Source organism: Petaurus breviceps, unplaced genomic scaffold (genome assembly GCF_028583685.1).
Source record: "Petaurus breviceps papuanus isolate PSGF00001 unplaced genomic scaffold, PetGlider_PUasm1.0 379, whole genome shotgun sequence".
In the NCBI taxonomy this organism is placed as follows: domain Eukaryota; kingdom Metazoa; phylum Chordata; class Mammalia; order Diprotodontia; family Petauridae; genus Petaurus; species Petaurus breviceps.
In genome coordinates, this window is record NW_027186303.1 from 1,247,996 (window position 1) to 1,269,303 (window position 21,308).

At 40.7% G+C, this 21,308-nt stretch overlaps 1 protein-coding gene across 1 annotated transcript in view; it reads left to right on the forward strand.

The window, feature by feature from the left end:
- Positions 1-21,308, forward strand: part of TXNRD1 (thioredoxin reductase 1) — a 164,689-nt gene that overhangs the window by 682 nt on the left and 142,699 nt on the right. The gene's annotated exons all lie outside the window — the stretch shown is intronic.

Genomic DNA, 21,308 nt, shown 5'->3' on the forward strand with positions numbered 1-21,308 from the left:
GCCTGGCTCGTTTCTGTTTCTTAGAATCCCTGCCTTCCTCACTTTCTGCACAAGACCTTTCCTAAGTGCCTCCTCCCCTTAGCTAGAAATTACCTTGTCTGGCATGTAGACACCCTCTGCCGGTGCATTTGTGACCCAAGTCCTTCCCTTACAGAGAGTATCCTCACATGGACCTGAGCCCTGCAAGACCAACTCTCTAGCTACACGTTGACTATAGTTTATATTTATTCTGAATGTGTCTATGATGGTGCATTTGACCAGTAGGCTTTCACCGTGCCCACCACATAGAAGACGCCTCATGTTTGCAGATCGTTAAGATGTCTACCTTCTTATTTCAAGACTCAAATGAGATAATGTCACTTTTTTCAAAAGCTTCAAAGTCAGTTGTTACCACACACAAGGACGAGACTAGAAGTGATTTGTCCAGTAGTAAGGGCCAGAGGAGAGAATTGAAGTCATTTTGCCCTGACTCCAAATTCAGCATTCAACACATTCTCTCCGCCCTTCCTCACTTGCCTCTGAATTACTTGAACTTGTCACTTTGGGTCCTGACCTTCCCATATGTGTCATCTTGTTCAGCCACGTCCAACCTTTTGTGACCCCATTTGGGGTTTTCTTGGCAAAGATACTGGAGTGGTTTGCCATTTTCTTCTCCAGTTCATTTTACAGATGAGGAAACTGAGGCAAACAGGGTGAAGTGACTTGCCCAGGGTCACACAGCTAGGCCACATTTGAGTTCAGGAACTGAGTCTTCCTGATTCTAGGCTGGGCACTCTATCCACTTCTGCCCCCAGGACCCATGTGTCTTATATAAACCTAAATGTAAATACTTTCTCCTATCCTTTGAAATGGAAGCAACTGGAGGAAAGGGACGATTTTGTCTTTGTCTCCATAGCTCCAGCAACTAGTCTGTCAGTCAGTGCATTTATTAAGCACCAACTATTTACCAGGCTCTTTGGATGCAAAAGAGGCAAATAAAGGCAAAAGAGAAACTCAAAGTCTAATGGGGGAGGCAGCATGTCAGCAATTGTACAAACATGATATAGGGATAAAGGTTAAATTGGAGATAATTACCAGAGGGACAGCCCTAGAATTAAGGAGGATCGGGAAAGGCTTCCTGTAGAAGGAAGAAGTTTAACTGAGACTTGAAGAAAGCCAGGGAAGTCTCTGGAGGCCCATAAGTAGAGATAAGAAGGGAGAGAATTACCCACCAGTGAAAATGTCCCAAGTTGAGACATGGGGATCTCTTGTTCTGGATGGCCACTATACCTGGATTGCAGAGTGAGGTAACAAGGGCCTGCACCAGGGTTGGGATAGTGTCAGAGGAGAGAAGGGAGTATATTTGAGAGGAGGTACAAAGGTAAAATCCACAGGCCTTGGGTTCCTTCCTTATGGAGAGGCATGAGATAGTAAGAAGTTGAGGATGACATTTTGGTTTCTGGTCTAGATAATAGAGAAGTTAGGAAAGGGGGAAGGGTTTGGGAGGAAGATGAGTTCTGTTTTGGACATGTTTAAGATGTCTTTGAGACATAGGGCAATGTCATAAAAACCTAGAGAGAAGAAAGAAACCCTATCAGCAATGCCAAAAACTTCAGAGAGACCAAGAAGGCTGACTATTGAGAAAAAGCTAGGAGAATTAGTGATTCATTGGTAACTTTGGAAAGATGTTTTTCAGCTGAATGGTGGGGTTCAGACTCCAGGCTGCAAAGAGTTAAGAAATGAGAGGAAAGAAAGGGGAGAGAGAGATAGGACAAATAGCTAGTGAGGAAAGATAGATGAAGTGAAGGTTTGGGAGGGATGAGGGAGACACAGGTAGGTTTGTAGGCAGTGGGGAAGTAACCATCAGAAAGGGAGAGACTGAAGATAGAGGGAGGCAACCTGCAGAAGAAGAGGATCGGATAGAGAGGTTTGCCTTGGCCACCCTTCATGTGAGACAGGGACAATGGAGGAGATAGTTGTAGAAGGGATCTGAATGATTAGAGGAGGAAGAGGGAAGAAGAGGAAGCTCTCCCTGAGTGGCCTTGATTTTTTTCAGTGACCAATGAAGCAACATTCACAGCGGAGAGGATGGCAGAGTCAAAGAACTCAACGCTATGGAATCCTTGAAGTATTCAAGTGGAATTCCTGGGTTTAGCACTTTATTAGCTATGTGGTAACCTACAAAGGATGATAATTAACTGTGCCTCTGTTTTTTCATCTGTAAAATGGGGATAAAAATAGTACTTACCTTCCAGAGCTACAGTGAAGGGAGTACTTTGTAAACCTCAAAGTGTTATACAAATGTGAACTTTGTTTAGGACCTTGATTTCATCAGAATATGGAGCTCTAAGTATAGACAGATACTTCCCCCACTGATTCAAGTATAGACACTCCCCCTCCCACCCCACTCCCACTGATTAATTTCTGTTCAATTTCATTCTACAAGCATATATTAAGCAACTAGGGAGGCAAAATTATAAGTTGAAAGAGTATTGATTGGCTTTCGAGTTGGAGGACCCAATTTAAAATTCCTTCTCTGATACTTACTACCTGCATAAATTTGGGCAGGTCGTTTTATCTGAGAGCCTCAGGTTCTACATCAGTAAAATGAGGAGCTTGGACCTCTAAAGGGCCTGGCAACTTGATTCTATGATCATACCCACTATAAATCCATTATTTAGATCTTAAAGAGTTCCTTAGGCGCCTGAGAAGTCACGTTGTCCCAGGTCACACAGTCACCAAGAGGTAAAAAGAATTAGAGCTTATCCTGACTCTGAGGCCATTCCTCTTTCCACTCATTATGGAGGATTTTTTTAGTTGACCACCATCCGTTTAGGCCTTACAGGATTTATTATATATTATAGAAGAAATGAAGAAAAGAAGAAGGCCCCATTTAGCACAGAGGACATCTTTGCCTTCCCAACACAAGGGTATTTGGTTGGATTTTTCCTCCACTTGAAATCAGAAAAGCTTCCTCAGGCTTTATTTTTGGAAAGTTGGTCAACCTTTTTTCATTTCCTGGTTTTTGGTTTTTTTTGCATGTGGTCATTTGTCAGCTGTTTTCAAATACTAGGAGTGAACCAAATGATAACAAAATCTCAACATTAATTTGTTAAGAGTCTTGCATCTGCCCTGTTCACTTGCAAACAGGCTGGTGAAAACCATGGCTGCTGTTAATGGAGTCTTTTCATAAATATTTCAATTCAACAAACATGAATGAAGTAACTTTTATGTAAAGCTCTTCACAACCTGGCCCCTCCAGTCTTCCTTCAAGACTCAGCCCTAACATTACCTCCTTCTGGGATCTTTCCTGATTTCCCCCAACCTTCCCATCCAAAATTACCTAGGGCCTGTTTTTGCATGTGGTTTTTTATGTGTCCCATATGCCTAATTGTGTACATTTTGTCTTCTCCCAAAACTTGGAATGTAAGCTCCTTGAGGGCAGGCACAGGGTTTTTTTGTTTTGTTTTGTCTAATCTAATTAACCATGGGCTGGATATGTTGTAAGAACAATGAAAAATGTTTTCTTGATTGATTGATCCATCGACTCAACTGTGCTAGTATTTTATTTTCTCTGAATAGCAATCAATCAATGAGCATTTATTATAGTAATTTTAAAGAGAAATGGATATTGTATTATAATTATTATAGAGAAATGGATAGATAGATCTTACAGGCATCAAGCAGTTTGTATATTGTCACCCTAATTAAAATGTACCCTCAGTGTTTAGTGCTATGCTGGTTGCTACAGCTACATTGTTACCAATGATCTTTTAAATCACTAGAAGGATCAGGCTGTTAATTAACAGAAGAATTTTAAAATAAAAAATAATTTTACTGTAATTTACAATAATTTCTGCCATTTGTGCAAATACACTTTGAATAAAAATAATTAAGGCAAATACCATGAAATAAACATTTTTATCCTATCTCTGATATGTTACAAATACATTGTACCAATTGATGCAACTTAGTCCTTCTGAATATTCTTGAATTTCTTCCTCTATTATTTGCCAAATCTAATCCTCATTTTTCTTGATCCCGCTTAAGCCTTTGACCTCATGATTTCCCCCTTCTTGATACTTCCCTCTTCTATGTTTTTTTCCCAGCCCTGCTCTCCCCAGACTCTCTTCCTACATGCCTGACCTCTTCTTCTCTGTCTTCTTTGCTGAATCTTCACCCAGGTCATGCCACATAACCATGGGTATCTCCATTGTCCCTCTATCCTGTCTCTATCCAGCTTCCATGGATTCAACGGTCGCCTCCCTGTAGATGATGCTTAGATCAGTTTGTCCTGACCTCTGGTCTCACATTTCTAACTGCATAGAGGACATCATGAATTGCATGTCCCACAAACATCTTAAACTGCTCTCATCCAAACCTTCCCCTCTTTTGAACTTTCATATTTTTATCAAGGCACCAGCATCTCAGTCACCTAGACTGGTGTCCTGTTCCTCACTCTCTCTTAACTCCTCCTTCTCCCCCTATATCCAATCTGTCAGTTATACCCTCACAACATCCCTCATGGGCATACCTCTTTCTTTCTTCTGGCTAACCCTGGTGCAGGTCCCTCACCTCGGGCCTGGGCAACTGCAATATAGTCTTTTTGTTCCCCTTCAGGTCTTTTCCTCTTTCCAACCCATCCTCCACTCAGCCACCAAAGTGATTGTCCTAACAAGCAGGGCTGATCATGTCATACCTCCATAAACTCCAGTGGCTCCCTGTTACCCCCAGGATCAAATGAAACATCTCTTGTTAATAAGGATGTGCTGCAGCCAGCCCCAAGGACTCTGGTCGATTGTTCTTTTTTCAGGGTGAGCATTTCTACTTTGGAAAAGAGGCAAATGCTGCAAATCAAGGTTTTATGGATTGTTTTGTTGATTGTCTAGACTTAAGAAAGTGATGAAGAGAATGTTAATAATGAAGATTAAACTTAAAAATGTCAGTGGTTGTTAATCATTTCCCTTTGTCTGTTTGACTTTGAAAGCTCTTCTCCACCTGTCCCCTTCCCATCTTTCTGCTTCTCTTACTTCCCCTGCTTCCCCACCTACCCCCCCAACTCTACAGTCTAGAAGCTCTGACCTTCTTGCTGTTCCATGGATGTGAAGTTCCATCTCCTGACTCCATGTCTTTTTGATGGTTGCTCTCCATGCTAAGAATGGAATGTACTTTCATCTCTGCCTCCAGGCTTTCCTGGCCTCCCAAGCCTCAGCTCACGTCCAACCTTCTACAAGAAGCCTTTTGTACTTCCCTTAATGCTTGTCTTTCCTTTGGGGATTACTTCCCATTTACCATCTATCTATCCATCCATCCATCCATCTATTTTTCTATCTCTGTCTATTTGACTATCTATCCATCCATCCATTATTTACCTGTCTACACACAGATAGATAGAATAGAGATGGATAGACAGATCTTGTAGACATTAAACAGTTTGTATATTGTCACCCTAATTAAAATGTACCCTCTGTGTTTAGTACCTTTCCTAGTACTAGAAGGTACTTACAAAGTATTTGTTGACTTGAGCACTGGGGATGCAAAGACCAAAAAAACCCACAAAAAACAAAGAAACTCCAAATCCCTAAACTAAATGATCCCTGCCCTCAAGAAACTTACTTGTGATCATGTTAGAACCTCTAGTTTCTTCCATTGCTCCAATGGTGCTCCATTTTCTATATGAAACCCTAGTTCCTTGTGCCCTCCCCCATGATCTTGTATTTATCTTGGCTATATGCCCACGTTGTCTACCCAGATTGAATGTGAGTTTGCTAAGGGCAGGAGCTGTTTGTTTCACTTCTCTCCCAGCAGCCCTGGTGCCAAGTGTGGAGAATTTTGACCTTGGTATGTTATGGTACCCGCTATGGTTTTTTTTGCTACCTATCTCTGATGCTTAAAATTACTGGGTTTTTCCTAATCTAATTAAACAGTTTTTCTTCATTTACAAATGAAGTCTAAGCAAATTGTTAACAGATGAATCTAAGAGGAGGTGAGTCTTGAATCCAGTCCTCAAATAAAGCTCTCAAATAGTAACAGGAGTTCAGTGACTGGAAACTATGTCCAAAGACTTTAGAACATCCCTAATAATTCTATTTTATAGAACTTTAAGGTTTGAAAAGTGCTTTTCTCATAACATCCCTCTGAAACAGGTAGTATAAGTATTATTATTTCCACGTTATAGATGAGGAAACTGAGGGTCTAATACAGGAGTGGGGAACCTGGAACCTCCATGTGGGCCTCTGCATCCTTGGATTCAGTCTTTTGACTAAGTCTAAGCTTTACAGAACAAATTGTTTTATTAAGGGTATTTGTTATGTGAAGTTTGGATTCAGTCACATGGCTACTTTTGAGGACCTATAGGTCCATACATGGCCATAAGGCTGCAGGTTCCCCTCTGGAAGAGGTTAAATGACTTACCCATGGGGATATGTAGCAGATTTGAGGGGGAATGTCCACATCATTGATCATGCAATATAATAACAGCCATGATAACAAAAAAAAAGAAAGAAAAGTACAAAAGTAAAAGAAGCCAGAAAGGGATAAGGAAACAAAGAAAATGTTTTTGCTGCTGTCTTCTTAATGTGCACATTGTTTAAACGAATTGTAAAAAACCCTTCCCAGGCTGTTCCTTTTGCACCCCATTTCCTTAGGGATAGAGACTTAGTGAAGGCTTCAGGGAAAAAGAGGCATTTGACATGGATTTTAAAGGGGAAATAGGAACTCTACTGGGAAAGAGGAGGAAGGGCTTTGGAGACCTAAAGAGAGGCCTGGAGTCAGGAAACTTAGGTCATGGTTGTGGAAGCCCAAGGAGTCCCATTGAACTGGAATATGGGATACATGGAGGAAAAGGATAAGAAATAAAGCTGGAATGGTAGGTGGTAACAGAGCGCAAAGAGTCTTAAGTGCCAGGTGAACCCTCACCTCTGCAAAGGAGTAGGGAATTGTTTCTTCTTATATCTCTGCTTTGGGGCCAAACTTGTTCTTACAATTTTTTGTCACTCAATTGATAAGTGCTATGATCATCCCCATTTTACATATGGGAGAGGTGAGAGATATTGAGACATGTGTTACATGTTTAACAAGGATCTGAGGATTCACATATAATGTCTTCCTGACTAAGGCTCTGTGGATAGTGCACTAGGCCTGGAGTCAGGAAGAGCTGAGTCCATATCCAGCCTCTGGACACTTCCTATCTGTGTGACCCTGCGTAAGTCATTTCACCCTGTTTGCCTCAGTTTCCTCATCTGTAAAAATTAGCTAGAGAGGGAAATGACAAACCACTCCAGTATCTTTGCCAAAAACAAAACAAAACAAAAAAAACCCAAATGGGGTCATGCAGTCAAACGTGACTGAAAAATGACTGAACAAAATTTTCCAGACTCCAAGTCCTATATTCTTAACTACCACATTCAACCTTTTGTAAGATCATAGGAACATAGAAAAAAGGAAACTTAGATATCAGCCAGTCTGACTATCTAATTTTACAGATGAAGAAACTGAGGCCTAGAGAAGTCATAGTGTTGCAGTTTCATGGTGTGTTGTGGCTGCATGTCTCAAAGAATTCAGAGTCAGACCACCTCTAATCCAAATACAGGCACTTATTGAGATTGACATCCCTAATAAAAAGGGCTAAATTCTAGGAGGAACCAACAACTTCAGAGAAAGCAAGATGGGAGTTTTATAGGGCAAAGATGCTGATTACACAATAGAAATTGTCAATATTATAAAGGAAGGATGGATTTGTTGAGGGATTAGGTAATAGGGGAGGGGGTCCCTTATATAATTTGGTGATCAAACATCCTGGTCATTCCATCATCCAGTTACCTAGCTCTTATGGTCCTGTCTGGTCAAGATGGATAGTTAGGGATTGTGGTTCTGTCTTGGGCTAAATGGATGATGGGACTGTGGTTAAGTATAAGAACATACCTGTTCAAATATGTGATTTGGATCTGGAGGCAGTGGCTGTATCAAATCTGGGGGCCTGTGGTGTGGTTAAAGCCAGATTATGTGGTTAAATAAAGACATGCCTGCTGCTCAATGGGGCCCATAAGGAAGTTGGGGCAGCTTTATTAGGGTTCCATCAATTGGATCATAGATGTAGAACTAGAAGGAGATTTAAAGCCAGCTAGTTCTATCCTTTCATATTACAGATGAGGAAACAGAGGCCAAGAGGTAAATTGACTGAACCAAGGTCACAAAGTTTGGAAAATCAAAATTGGGTTCTGTGACTTCCAGTTCACCTATGAAGAGTATTATGCCAGAGGTTGAAGGGCAGGTAAGATAGAAGAATGGGAACAATTAGGATCCTATTGAAACATTCCCACAGAGGTAACATTAAGAGCCTATACAGATGTAGAGGGAGGGAGAAGAGGTGGGGAGGGGACAGACTGTCTAAGAGAGGCAAAGAGAGGAAGGGTCAAAGCTGTCCTCACCTAGCTTTAGAAGGCAGGAGAGTCAATGATTAGGGGTAGGTTAACACCTCAGATTTAGCAAAGTCAAAAGGAAGGATTGGTCAGCACATTTTGTTTGGTGCATGTCCTGTGGACAATTGAAAGTGAAAGTCTGGAATTCAGAAGAGAAGTCAGGGCTAGAAATACAGATCTGGGAGTCACCTAAGGATATTTCTCTTTTTCCAACCCCCTTTCATTCTTTATTTAGAGCTTACTGTTGTGTTAGGCATTGTAGGAGAAAGAAGGCTAGTGCCTTCCCACCCACCCTGGTAGTATCTTTGTAAGTACCTAAGTTATTTACAAGTTTTCCCCCAATTAGAATATAAGTTCCTTGTGGGCAGGGCCTGATTTTTGCCTTTCTTCTCCAGCACTGAACATAGTGCTTATTGACTTGTTGACTGATTGACTGACTGTTGAAGGCAGTCCTTGACTTTGTCTGGCAGAGGGAAGTAATTCTAGTGATACAATCAGAAAACAATTGAATGAAAAATGATGTAGTGGCTATAAATGCAGCTGGAATTCCCAGAGTTACTGCTTGGGTTGAGATGATAAGAAAGAACTTTACTGAGGAGACTGGGCTTAACCTTTTCCTGGAATAATAAACTTAGGAGAGGGACCTTCCTTTAACTGGGGAAAAGAACAGAATAGGAGAGGTGAAATTAGGCAAGAAACAGCAAGGACTCTAGGGGTTTTCCTGGCCAATCCACCATTTATCTGTAACTGTCATATGTGGGCCCCCAGAAAGTGCCCAAAACCTGAGGCTTGTTAGAGATTCAGATCATACAAAACCAGTGCTTGTAATGTTGTACCCATCCCAGAGTCACCCTCCATCTTGTCTCAGTTCCTACCATCTTGTGCTCCCTTCTTCACGGATGTAAAGTCTTGGTCCCAGGCATATCTCTTGGAAATCTCCCAAGGTATAGTCACCATCTTGTTCTGGGAAATTGAAACTTAACTATATTCCATATAAGGTTCTAAACTGAGTATTAACCAAATGTATTCTTCTGCTTTTGTAACTTCTTGCTTGCATATGGATCTGATCATTATTTTGTGGTTTTTGTCTTTAAATACTTTGGCTCTGTCCCTGCCTGGGGCTGTCTGATTTGAGTCTACACTCCAGACAGCCAGGCCCTCAGTGAATCTCTGCACAACATTATAAATACTTACAGATCCGATGTTTTAATACAGGGGTGGGAACCTGTGGTCTCAGGGCCACATATAGCCCTCTAGGTCCTCAAGTGCAGCCCTTTGATTGAATCCAAACTTTAGAGAACATATCTCCTTAATAAAAGGATTTGTTCTGTAAAACTTGGATTCAGTCAAAAGGTCGTACCCAAGGACCTATGTGGCCTTGAGTCCACAGGTCCCCACTTCATGAGTTTCCTTTTACCAATCAACCAAAATGAATAAATGAAAAAGAATTTCTTAAGAAATTATTATGGGGGTGGCCAGGTAGCACAGCGAGTAAGAGCACCGGCCCCAGTGTTGGGATGACCTGGGGATCGAATCTGGGCTCAGACACTTAGCACCCACCCAGAAACACCTGGCCATGTAAACTTGAGCAAGTTACTTAACCCCAATTGCTTATTAAAAAAAAAAAAAAAGAAATCATTATGGACCAGACATTGTGCTGAGTGCTGGGGATACAAATATGAAAGGGGTATAAGGCCCCATCCTCAAAGAGCTTTTACATTCTAATGGAAAGAGAGAGGGAGGAAAGAGAGAATAAGCATTTATAAATATTATTTCATCTGATCCTCATAAAAACCCTGGAAAGTAGGTTCTATTATTATCCCCATTTTACAGTTGAGGAAACTGAGACCAACAATGGTTAAGTGACTTAATCAGAGTCACAAAACTACTAAGTGTCTAAGGCCCGATTTGAACTTAAGTCTTCCTGACTATAAGCCCAGATCTCTATCCACTGCAGGCTCTAAAAACAACACTAGGGCCTTGGTGCCTAGGGAAGGGAGCTATGGTCTGAAAAGCCATTAAGGAGGGAGTGGAGCAATAAGGTTGTCAATAAATACCTTTTTCCCCCAAGGCTATGCTAGTGTTGATTTGATTAGAGTTCTCAGAATAAGAAGTAAAGAAGGGTGGGGAAGGGAGATAATCTGGCCTGTAGGTTTAAAATTAGGCAATCAAATTCCTGGGGAGTGTAAATGGATTATCCTCTGACAAGCTTGACCCTTGGTGGCCCAGTTTGTAAGACACATTTACATAGATATAGATACATCCATATGGATAGATATGTAGGTATATATGTATATATATGTATAATATTCCAATTACATGTAAAAACAATTTTAACATTCTTTTTTTTTTTATGAGCAATTCCCACCCCTCCAACATTTGTTATTCCTTTTCTGTCATATTAACCAATCTAATAGGTATGACGTAGTACTTGAGAGGTATCTTAATTTGCATTTCTCTAATCAAGAGTGATTTAGACCATTTTTTCATATGGAACTTCATCTAAAAATTTGTCTTTTCATATCCTGTGACCATTTATCAGTTGGGAAATGACATATTCTCAATTCTCTATATATTTGAGAAATGAGGCCTATATTAGAGAAACTTGCTGTAAATTTTTATCCCCACACTTTTTGGCTTTTTAAATTTTGGTTGCATTGGTTTTATTTGTATAAGAACTTTTACATTTAATGTCATTAGAATTATCCATTTCACATTCCATAATGCTCTTTATCTCTTCTTTCATCATAAATTCTTTCTTTATTCATATATCTGATAGGTAAAATATCCCATGCTCCCCTAATTTACTTATTGACCTTTTATGTCTAAATCGTGTACCCATTTTGACCTTATCTTGGTAGATGGTGTGAGGTGTTGGTCTATACCTAGTATCTGTCAAATTGCTTTCCAGTTTTCCAAGCAGTTTTGTTCAAATAGTGAGTTCTTGTATTAAAAGCTTAGAACTTTGGGTTTATTAAATAATAGGTTACTGTGACTACTGTGTTTTGTGTACCTGTTCTATTCCACTGATCCACCACTTTATTCCTTAGCCAGTACCAGATTGTTTTGATGATACTGCTTTGTAATACAGTTTGAGATCTGGTAGCGTTAGGCAACCTTCCTTTATTTTTTTCATTGATTCCCTTGACATTCTTGACCTTTTGTTCTTCCAGATGAATTTTGTTATTTTTTTCTACCTCTAGAAATTGTCATTTTAATTATATTCTCTTGGCCTACTCATGATCAATTAATATGTCTCTAATTGTTTAGATATGACTTTATTTGTGTGAAAAATGTTTTGTAATTGTGTTCATAGAGTTCCTGGGTTTATCTCAGCAAGTTGACTCTCAAATATTTTATATTGTCTACAGTTATTTTATTTTATTTTTTTTTTAAAGCAATCGGGGTTAAGTAACTTGCTCAAGGTTACATGGCCAGGTGTTTCTGGGTGGGTGCTAAGTGTCTGAGCCCAGGATTCGATCTCCAGGTCTTCTCAACACTGGAGCCAGTGCTCTTACTCGCTGTGCTACCTGGCCGCCCCATCTACAGTTATTTCAAATGGAATTTCTATTTCTATCTCTTCCTTCTGGGTTTTGTTGGTAGTATATAGAAATAATGATGATTTTTGTGGGTTTATTTTATATCTTGAAACTTTGCTGAAGTTTTAAATTATTTCAACTAGATTTCTAGGATTCTCTAAGTCTAACATCATATCTTCAAAGAATGATAGTTTTGTTTCCTTATTGCCTATCCTATTTCCTTCAATTTATTTTTCTTCTCTTATTATTTCTAGTACAGTATTGAATAATAATGGTGGTATTGGGCATCCTTGCTTCACACCTGATCTTATTGGGAAGACTTCTAGCTTATCCCCATAACAGATCATGCTTACTGGTTTTAGATAGATACTACTTATTGTTTTAAGGAAAGCTCTATTTCTATGCTTTCTAGTCTCTTTAATAGGAATGAACATTGTATTTTATCAAAAGTTTTTCTATAATCTATTGAGATAACCATATGATTTTTTTGTTTTTGTTATTGGTAGTTTCCTAATATTGAGCCAGCTCTGTATTTCTTGTATCAATCCAACTTGGTCATGGTATATAATCTTTGTGATATATTGCTATAATTTCCTTGCTAGTGTTTTATTTAAAATTTTAGCATCAATATTCATTAGGGAAATTGGTCTATAGTTTTCTTTCTCAGTTTTTGCTCTTCCTGTTTTAGGTATTAACACCATATTTGCATCATAAAAGATATTTGGTAAAATTCCTTTTTGGCCTGTTTTTCCAAATAGTTTATATAGTATCGGAATCAGTTTTTCTTTCAATGTTTAGTAGAATTCACTTATGAATTCATCTGGTCCTAGGGATTTTTTCTTAGGGAACTCATTTGTGGCTTGTTCAATTTCTTTTTCGAAGATAGGGTTATTTAAGTATTCTATTTCCTCTTCTGCTAATCTGGGCAATTTATATTTTTGTAACTATTCATCCATTTCACTTAGATTGTTAAAATTTATTGGCATATAATTGGGCAAAATAGCTCCTAATAATTGCCTTCATTTCCTCTTCATTGGTGGTGGATTCATCCTTTTCATTTTTGTTACTGGTAATTGGGTTTTCTTCTTTAGTTTTAAAAATCAAATTAGCCAATGGTTAATCTGTTTTACTGGTGCAGGACACATTTTTTAAAACATTTAATTAAATAACATAGCAAATACAGTGATAGGAAGTGTGAGCCACCTATGTCCAAATGGGCTACCTCCTACTGGTTAGTGGGGGGGGCACACATGTAGAGAACACATGGAAACAAGGAACATTTATGTAGACATGCACACAGGTGGTATGTGTGAAGGCGAACACAACATGAATGAATATGTGTGAAGGCGAACACAACATGAATGAATTAGACTAGATGACCTCCCAGGTCCTTTCCAGTTTTATGTCTGTGGTCCTATGATGCTGTGACCCGAGTGACCAGGGTATCTCATCATTCCGAATGCTCCAGAATCAGCCATGTCCTGTGGGCGGGCCATTATCTGCCTTCTTGCTATTCTCAGCTGAAAAGTTGGGCACTATGACTGATCTGATTTACTATCTTTGCTGGCCTCTGTGACCATTTGCTGGAGTCTCAAGTCAATAAACATTTATTAAATGCCTACTATGTACCAGGCACTTTGGGAAAAGCGGGGGTTACCAGAAAAGTAGAAGAAACGCCCTTGAGGAGTTTACACTCTGTCTGTTATTATCACCCTAGTGTATTTCCTCTGCCTTTTCTTATCCACAAATTGGGATTTTAGTAGTAAAGCGCTCGCTAGGCGGGGTGGTTGTTGTCTTCAATTGTGTCCAACTCTTTGTGACTCCATTTGTGCTTTTCTTGGTAAAGATATTGGAGTAGTTTGCCATTTCCTTCTCTGACTCATTTGAGACAAAGTGAATTGACTTGCCCAGGGTCACATAGCTAGTAAGTGTCTGAGGCTAGATTTGAACTCAGGTTCTTTAGACTCCAGAGCCTGTGCTCTATCCACTGTGCCACCTAGCTGCTGGGAAGGGTGACAAAAGTGCTTCAGGCATTTTGGATAATGTACAAACTAAACTGTATTGGTCTGTTGAGCATCAACAGTTAAGTCAATAAGCAAACACTTAGAAGCTGCCTACTACGTGCCAGGGACTATGCTGAACATGTTAGAGGCTGTTGGTGACAGCACAGCCACTGGGAAGACCTGGGCATTCTTGGTCTGCATCACTTATGTGATTTGCTTTCTACAGACCAGCTTTGTTTCTTATCCCACCTTCACCCATGAGTTCCCATTTCCAACTCCTGGCATTGTTTTCTTATTTTTCATCATTCTTGTTTTATCTTACATGTGGTCCACATGAAACTCCCTCACTTCCCTCCCCTCCCACCCCAAGGCAGCTGGGTAGAGGAACAATGGAGAGAGTTCTGGGGCTGGAGCCAGGAAGATCTAAGTTCAAATTCAGCCACAGACACTTAATAGCTGTGTGACTCTGGGCAAGTCATTTAACTTCTGTCTGCCTCAGTTTCCTGGGGATGATAACAGCAAATAACCCACTGAGTTGTTGTGGGGATCAAATAAGATATTATCTGTAAAGCACTTAGCACAGTGCCTCCCTTTCCCTCAGGGTTAGAACCAAGGCATGACTCTTGTAGCTTCCTCTTTTCATAATCTGCCAGGCTCCCTTCTTTCCTCTGACACTGGCCCCACCTGGTCTGGTCCAGGCCCTCATCACCTCACACCTGGACCATACTGGTGGGTCTGCCTGCCTCAAACCTCTCCCCACTTAGATCCAACCTCTAGTCGACCACCAAGTTAATTTTCCTAAAGTTGGTGTCTGACCGTGTCACCCTTACCCCCTTGGTAAACTCCAGAAGCTCATTATAGTCTCCAGGATCAATACAAAGTCCTCTGATGTTCAAAGCCTAACAGGTCTCATCTCTACCTTTCCAGTCTTCTGACACCTGACACGAACTCTTTGATCCGGTGACACCAGCTTCCTGGCTGTTTCATGAACAAGACACTCCATCTCTCTGCTCCAGGCATTTTCTCTGGCTTTCCCCCTTGCCAGGATGCTCTCCTTCCTCATCTCCACCTGTTTCCTTCTCTGGCTTCCTTTCAGTTCGGACTAAAATCCCATCTTCTTCAGGAAGCCTTCTCTAACCCTTCTTAAACCTAGTGCTTTCCCTCTCTTAAGCCCAGAACCACTCCTGCAACAATTTGAAACAGCACCCATCATTCTATCTGGAGAAGGAAATGGCAAACCACTCCAGTATCTTTGCTGAGAAAACCCCAAATGGGGTAGTGAAGAGTTCAATGGGATTGAAAACCAACAATAATCTTTCTCTTAATTATTTCCTATTTTTCCTTTATATAATTTGTTTAAACATATTTGTTTACTTCTTGTCTCCTCCATTAGACTGTGAGCTCCCTGAGGTCAAGGATTGTCTTTTGCTTCTTTTTGTATCTTGGGTACTTAGCCTAGTACCTGGCACATAGTAGGCACTATAGAAATGCTTATACCCTCCCCTTTCCCCCTTGACATAATAATTTGAGTTTTATGCTTGTGGTTCCATAACTGAAGGAGCCTAATGATCAGAGAGAGAGAGAGAGAGAGAGAGAGAGAGAGAGAGAGAGAGAAAGAGAGAGAGATCTTTAACAAAGAATTTATTCATATTTCCCTATTACTAGAACACTCTGAAATTCTTTGCTTGGGTTGAGGTTACTTTGTCATGCTGAAGGCTGTTGGTCTTAGGGCTCTGACTATGCTTGTGCTTCTGGAAATGGTACAAAAGTCCGTTGTTCTTTTCACTGTGCTCCATTGCTGCACAGTATATAACAAGTCGCTGGGAAGCATTTGATAATGGGGTTCTGTTTTGTTCACTTGATGAAGCCTCCTGGACATAATAGCAAAGTGGTTTGGAAAGTGTACTGTATTTGGAATCAAATGATTTGGTTTATAATTCCATTTACTATCTCTGTGACCATGGCAAATCACTTTGCAGAATGGGCCTCATATTTTTTTCATCTATAAAATGCAAGGTTTGAATTTGTTTCCTTCTAGCTCAGAATCTATAATTTTATGATTATTATCTATGAAAAGGTATGCTCCAGTTAGACTTAGCAAAGGTAGACATTTCTTACCTAACCTTGGTCACTGAATGGGTGTTGCCTTAGTCACACTGAGACCTTGGAAGGACCTTAGCTTAAAGAGGGCACATCCTGGGCCATCTCCAGTTTTCTTGATCTATATCTCACCACTGGACCCAGATGACTCTGGAGGAGAAAGTGAGACTGCTGACCTTGAATATCCCTCCCTCGCTTAAATCCAGTTCACTTGCAAGTCATGACATCCCCTTCCTGATGTTATGGTCCTCTGCCAGAATGAAGGACAAACAACAGTAAAGGTTGATGTCCAAAGGGGGAAAAACAGATAACCAAAAGTAACCAAAGGTCCTTCAGGCATAAAGGAACCATTTCACACTTTGGGAGGGATTATGTGGCTTTGAAGAACTCAATTCTAAATGAATATCCTGGCAGAGACTATGAGCTTGCCACAGGGTACAGAAGCAACTCATTTTGCATAAGACCCAATAAGAATCTGGGAAGACTAACAAAATTATCACCATTAGGTAAAGTGGAGTCACCCATTAAGGAAACCTAGCTCCCTTCTGAGAAGAATTGGCAAGCTGGAAAGGCTATGCCTCTCAACTCCAAGAGAGAGAGAGAGAGAGAGAGAGAGAGAGAGAGAGAGAGACTGACTCTTTGTGATCCCATTTGGAGTTGCCACCTAGCTGCCTTAGTCTGTTGTCTATTGGTTGATTGTTAATGAAAGGTACACCAGTGGAGACTCATGAGCTAAAGTGTTAGCACTAGTTACCTCCAGGTTTATTTCTAGAACCAGAGAATATTATCTTTTTGGAGACCCAACAAGCCAGTATGAGTTAGACTTGGAGGAGCAAGCCCCAAGAGAGTGCTACATCTGATTGTAATGATAAGCGATCAAACAAGATAGATAAAGATGTATACTAGATCATAGGATTTGGACTTGATGAAGACCTTAGAAATCACCAAGTCCAACCCCTTAATTTTTACAAGGCAAGAAGCTAAGGCCCAGAAAGAGGAAGAGAGATAAGTGGCAGAACCAAATTGTGAACTCAGGTCTGATGAAGTCAGAAACATCAAGATTTTGAGCTCCTCACATATAGATGTTATAAATGGTCCAGGAAATACCTGCCAAAAATGGATATTTCGCCTTCTCCACAGAGAGGTACACAGTTAAGGAGCTCATTAAAGATGATTGAAATGTTACAAAAGCCATCTTTAAAAATGTTTCCTTATCCCCTCTGTGGGTGAATAAGTGTACAGAACTGATTGACAATTTCCAAGAAGCAACTTGACGATTTTTGTAATGCTGCCAGGCCCAGTCCTTAAAGAGGAGAGAAAAATGTCTTCTCCTTTCCTCTCTCTCATTCATAGTAACAGATTTGAATTATATTGAGGACTCAAAAGAAAGGAAGCCTGTGATTAACGGAGAAGAAGGATTAATCATTTTATTTTATTATATTGAGGGCTAATAAATATTTCTTCATTATAGAAACATGAAACAGCTTTAATGAGTCATTTCAAAGTTGTTTGGATTTAGCACCCACTATTGAAGGATTAAATAGGGATTAGCAGAGCCTCAAGGGAAGGAAATTGAAGAAGGGCAAAGTTTTCTGGAGATTTGGGGAAGAGAAGGATCAGGGCATGCCAAAACCACTTGGGAGGTGACACAGAGTGATGAAAACATGAGCAAGACATGACCACAATATTGTATAGGAAACCAATGCTGGAAAAATATTGATGAATTGAAAACAATCATGAAGCACCTATGCCAAACCCTATTCTAGGCTGATGGGGGATGAAGCCACAAAACTGGAACAGTCCCTACCTTCTAATAGCTTCTCAGATCAACATGATGATTAGTTTTGACTCCAGATGACTGTTGATGAAATTTATATCTCTCCTCTAGCTAGGAGGTGGTGGGCTGCAGGTGTGGAATAAGGCATACTCTCTTAGACATGATTAGTCTGTCATTTTGTCAGTGAAGAATGGTTTGGGGGAAATGGCAGTTATAAAGATAAGCATCAATAAAATACTAAAGGAAAAGGTCAAGAGAAGAGAAGCTTTAAGGAGGGCCATGAAAATTGACTTCAGTATGCCCCCTGGAAGAGGGACATGCTTGTTCTACTTGGTGCCAAAGGATGGAACTAGGGTCAATGGGGGGAGGCTGCTGAAGTAAATCAAGGCTTCATGTAAGAAAAAGCTTCTTAGTTACTGGAAGCTTTCAGACTTAATTTGGTACAGGGAGAGGAAGGGGCAGGGGGAGTCAATGGGAAGAGACAGATATAAAAAAGGGGGGGAAAGCATCACTAAAGCATTTTAACATCAAACAAAATGGAGTCATCAAGGCAGTGAATAGATTGCTGGATTTGGAGTCAGGAAGTTGTTCAGTCATGTCCAACTCTTCGTGGTCCCATTTGGAGTTTTCTTAGCAGAGATACTGGAGTGATTTGCCACTTCCTTCTCCATCTCATTTTATAGAAAAAAACACTGAGGCAAACAGAGGTTAAGTGACTTGCCCAGGGTGACACAGCCAGTAAACTGTCCAAGGCTGGATTTGAACTCAGGACCTCCTGACTCCATGTTTGGGATTCTATCCACTGCATCATCTTGCCACCAGGTCTTCCTGACTCCCTGCGTCTTACAGCTTCTTGACAGGGGGACTCATATGCTCATATGACAGAAATTTACTATTGAAGAATTAAATTAAAGAATTAAGATTAGAAGCCATTTGGATAGTGTGACATAATATATACATATTTTTCCAGAATGGCATGGGTTCCATATTGCCTATTTGCCCCTCTGGGCAATTTACTTAACCCCTCAGTTCTTTTTTTTTTTTTTTGCTTTTTGGAGGGCAATTGGGGTTAAGCGACTTGTGCAAAGTCACACGGTTAGTTTTTGTGTTAAGTGTCTGAGGCTGGATTTGAACTCAGGTCCTCCTGACTCCAAGGCCAGTGCTCTACTCACTGCCTCAGTTATTTTCTAATTGCCTCTTGGTTCCATAGGCAAATCTCCTAAATCCTAAATTGCAGAGTTGGTACCAATCTATTTTGTTAGAGTTTCCCCTCCAAGAACGCCTTCTGTCAATGAAATCACAGGTCTGGTCCTGTCTTAAAATGCGAACCAAGGAAAGGTATCAAAAAGATATAAATTTCGGGGGTGGAGTCAAGATGTTGGAGGAGAAACACGACCTCCCCTCAGCTCCAGCTTCCACCTTCCCCAATTCATGTAAAAAGGGGACTCTAAACAAACTGTGGAGCTGTAGAACCCACAAAATGACACAGAGAAGCTAACCTCCGGCTGAGGACAGCCTGGCAGGCCAGCAGCAAGCTGCCAGTGCAGCACTCTGGGAGCTGAGCCCAGCCCCACTCCTAGGCTTTAGCCCCAGGGTGGGCCTGACCAGCCGCCACCTGGAGGGACTCCAGATCAGCAGCAGCTGTGGCTGTTTCCAGATTTATCAACACATAGATTTGAAGGACAAAGTGAGAGGTCAGCACAGTCTGGACTTTGGGACCCAGTAAGTGGGAGTGGGTAGCTTTTGCCCCCAGGGTAAGAAGCTGCTGAGAACCACCCCCCCCCTTCCCCACAATCAGCCAGCTCCAGGTGGCAGCTTCAGCTCCTGGCCTGCAGAGTGTAGGGGGACCAAGCACCAGTCTGAGGGGTAATCACTCTTGCTTTAACATGCTTGGATCTGGATTGCAGTCCAGGGTGGAGGTCCTGGGGTATATGTCCAGCTTTCCAGGGTGTGGAAAGGGCACCCATCTAATACCTCCAGCAGCTGAGAAAACTCCAGCGTTTGGGATGAAAGCTCCCCTGTCTGGTGGCAGAGTCCTATTGTGGCAAAAAGCCCAGGGGTCAAGTGACTGAGGGGAGACATGACCAGGCAAAGGGAACAAAGCAGACAGAAGATTCCAACATTACACTCCTATTTTGGGGACAAAAAGGAGCAAAGCATGGAACAGGAGGAAGACAGTGAAGTCAGAACTCCTGCACCAAAAGCTTCAAAGGAAAATGCGAGCTGGTTACACGCCATAGAGGACCTTAAGAAGCAGATAAGAGAAGTGGAGGAAAAATTGGGAAGAAAAATGAGAATGATGCAAGAAAATGACTAAATAAGAGTCAACAGCCCGACTGAGGAAAATCACACCTTAAAAAAAATAGACTAACTCAAATGGTAAAAGAGGCTCAAAAAGGCAATGAGAAGGAGAAGAATGCCTTAAAAAGCCGAATTTGCCAGATGGAAAAAGAATCTCAAAAGCTCAATGAGGAGAATCATTGCTTCAAAATTAGATTGGAGCAAATGGAAGCTAATGACTTTATGAGAAATCAAGATGCTGTTAAACAGATCCAAACAAATGAAAGAATGGAAGGCAATGTAAAATATCTCATGGGAAAAACCACTGACCTGGAAAATAGATCCAGGAGAGAGAATTTAAAACTTATTGAACTACCTGAAAGCCATGATCAAAGTAAGAACCTAGAAATCATCCTCCAGCAAGTTCTCAAAGAAAACTGCCCTGATGTTTTAGAACCAGAGGGCAAAATAGAGGTTGAAAGAATCCACTGATCACCTCCTGAAAAAGATCCCAAAAAGAAAACTCCTAGGAATATTATAGCCAGGTTCCAGAATTCCCAGATTAAGGAGAGACTATTACAAGCAGCCAGGAAGAAACAATTTGAATATTGTGAAAACACAACCAGGATAACCCAGGATCTGGCAGCTTCTACACTGAGGGATCGAAGGGCTTGGAATATGATATTCCAGAGGGCAAAGGAGCTGGGATTAAAACCAAGAGTCACCTACCCAGCAAAACTGAGTATCATGTTTCAGGGGAAAATATGGTCATTCAGTGGAATAGAGGACTTTCAAGCATTTTTCCTGAAAAAAACCAGAGTTGAATAGAAAATTTGACATTCAGATACAAGAAGCAAGAGAAGCATGAGAAGGTAAACAAGGAAAAGAAATCATACGGAACTTATCAAAGTTGAACTATTAACATTCCTACGTGGAAAAACAATAATTGTAACTTATTTTTTTTCTTTTTTGCTTTTTGAAGGGCAATTGGGGTTAAGTGACTTGCCCAAGACCACATGGCTAGTTTTTGTGTTAAGTGTCTGAGGCCGGATTTGAACTCAGATACTCCTGACTCCAGGGCCGGTGCTCTATTCACTGTGCCACCTAGCCACCCCCAGTAATTGTAACTTATGAAATTTTTCTCAGTAATTGAAGGGAATAGAAATATATATATATATATATATATATATATATATATATATATATATAT